The sequence below is a fragment of the Stegastes partitus genome, unplaced genomic scaffold, assembly GCF_000690725.1.
Source record: "Stegastes partitus isolate 25-593 unplaced genomic scaffold, Stegastes_partitus-1.0.2 Scaffold1551, whole genome shotgun sequence".
Classification (NCBI taxonomy): Eukaryota; Metazoa; Chordata; class Actinopteri; family Pomacentridae; genus Stegastes; species Stegastes partitus.
In genome coordinates, this window is record NW_007579282.1 from 70,543 (window position 1) to 73,115 (window position 2,573).

The 2,573-nt window shown below is 48.2% G+C and overlaps 1 protein-coding gene across 1 annotated transcript in view; it reads left to right on the forward strand.

The window, feature by feature from the left end:
* Window positions 1-2,573, forward strand: part of LOC103371250 (apoptosis regulator BAX-like) — a 10,725-nt gene that overhangs the window by 1,912 nt on the left and 6,240 nt on the right. The gene's annotated exons all lie outside the window — the stretch shown is intronic.

Below are 2,573 nucleotides of genomic sequence, written 5' to 3' on the forward strand. Positions count from 1 at the left end.
CTCTGGTGTGTTCATGGTGTGTTCATGGTGTGTTCATGGTGTCCTCTGGTGTGTTCATGGTGTGTTCATGGTGTCCTCTGGTGTGTTCATGGTGTGTTCATGGTGTCTGGGTGTCGTAAACGTGGCAGGATGTAGTAAAATCAGCGTCATCGTCTGTTATCGTTTCACATGTTATACTGGGTCAGCACGGCCAGAATAGAATAGAATAGAATAGAATAGAATAGAATACACAGTGGTCGGGACAGTATTCGTCTGTTTTCATTCTTGTTTCTGGAAGTTGCTGGCTGGAGGTGAAGAAGGTCGAGCTGTGATCTGTCACAGAGCTCTGAGTGTTTTCTTCTTCATCATCGTTTTAACCTACAGCTTCAGGTGTTTGGTCCAGAGCTGTTGTGTCTGAACCACGCCTTCCTCTTGGTGGAGATTTATCTGGAAACCTGCCATCAGCTGGTTTGATCTGATTTAATTTCATAATTACAATGACTCAAAGTAAACGTGATATCCAGCAGCCGTCCATCTGCTCATCAGGGTCTGTACAGGAAGCTGTTTGGGTTCTGAAACCTTCACAGAGCGGAACCGACTCGGGCCGGTGCAGCTATACAAGCAGGTCGTAGACGTGTACAGCGGTGTGATCATTTAGTGATATACCATCACGTAGCCGCGCCGTGCTGTCCGCTGGCTGCTCATAGGAAACCCAAATGACCTCTGACCTCAGACGTCTGGTCAGAACGGGCCTCAGACACACGGACACTCAGACGAGCTGCATCTGGACCTTCTGTCCACGTACTCGCTGAATCAGTGTTAATTAGCAGCATCTGATGTGACCTAATATTTGTCATTTTAACTCGTGAAAGTCACCGTCAGCACCGGCTGGAGCTGAGAAGGCTGAGTGCTGCCATGTTGGCTAATGAGAAGCACGTCGGTGTGGACGCAGTGTCCTGACAGCACATCTGTCTCAGTCATACATACTCATCAGCGTTTCAGCGGGCCGTAGTGATGCAGTCCGACTCAGCGGTTCAGGACGTTGTTGTTGCAGCAGGAGACACAAAGGAGAACATTTGAACTGCTCACATTGGGATCTAGTTCTTTCTGTAGAAGTTGGGTCACTCGAATGCTGCATAATTTGCTGAATACAAGATGAAGTACGAGGAAAAGGTCCATGAGGACATCATGAGTCTAAATGAAGCATTGATCCCGCTCTGCACAGTGAGGCTTCTTTGTGATCTGTCTGAGGACATCCTGGTTGAATAATTATCCTGAGTGGTCACCAGACTAACGGCGATGTGACCGGCTGAGAGTGCAGGAGGCGGTGTGAGGTACCAGATCATACGTGTTTATAATCCATGCACAGCGTCCGACAGCTTCAGGACCGTCCTGGAGCTGCAAACACGTTGGAACTGAAACAAAGACGTACACAGATGTTGACCGTAACAGTTTGGATCAGAGAGCGTAGCCTCATGCTGACGGTTCTGGACAAATGCTGCTGCCGTCTGCTCCTCATATGCTGACTGGAGATGTACCTGCCACTGATCAGACCACCGCTTCACTTATTATTATTAAAGTTCGCTGCCTGCTGCCTCAAATATAAGAATTCTGTGCGTTTTTTGGTCATATATGACATTAAATGATTTGTCTTCCTGTCACCCGGGCATGGGGCCGTTTCATTACTTATTTTAATGTGTTGTTGGGAAAGAAAGGGTCACGTACCCTCCAGAACCCCCGGTGCTGTGTGCCCGGTCTGGGCTGCAGAGACACCACATGAAGTAAAGGAACAGGTATCAGACAGGCCTCCACAAGTCCTGCTTGTTTCACATGGTCTGGTGTCAGGTCATAATCATCTGGATCACTGGCTCCCTCTAGAGTCTAGCTGTGGTAACGGCGGGCAGGTACACATTAGAGCTCAGTAAAGGACGGACCAGGTATCGATTAGCTTTTTACTGATCAGGAGAATTACATCCTACACAGTCATGACTTGATAACCCGACAGCTTTGCTATCTGACATAAGAGATGGTTTACATTTAGTTTATGGAGTCCCGACTGTACCTGGATCCACCTGGACCTGTCTGGTAGGACACAGTCAGATGGATCTTCTCCTCTCCGTCATGTTCATATGGAGGGAGACGTGTGTGCTTCTGATTTTAAACGGACCCGTCGTGTTGCTTCACAGCATGACGGATCAGATGTTTGGCTGATGAAGGCACGACGTTATCTCGCCTCAGCAGTGTCGTCTTAGTGCTGTTTTAAATAAAGCTATGTGAAGCGATCGACCGGCTGATCTCTATAAGTATTGATCCAGTCATTGATTGATTATTGATCTGCTATTGATCTGTTGTGTAGGTGTCCTCCAGTGATGGACTCAGCATCTCTATTTATTTATTCAGAGAGTTCAATGCAGCTCATCCCCCTGCCTCATACAGGCCTGGACCGTGGCGAGCTGTGATCACTGGTACACAGGACGAGTCTGACCTCTGCTGGATAATCAGAGAACAGCAGCTGGAACACACACAGGCTGCATCAGTCCTGGTAGACCTGCTCCAGTCATGTACAGTCAGGTCATCGCTAACAGTGGACGTCA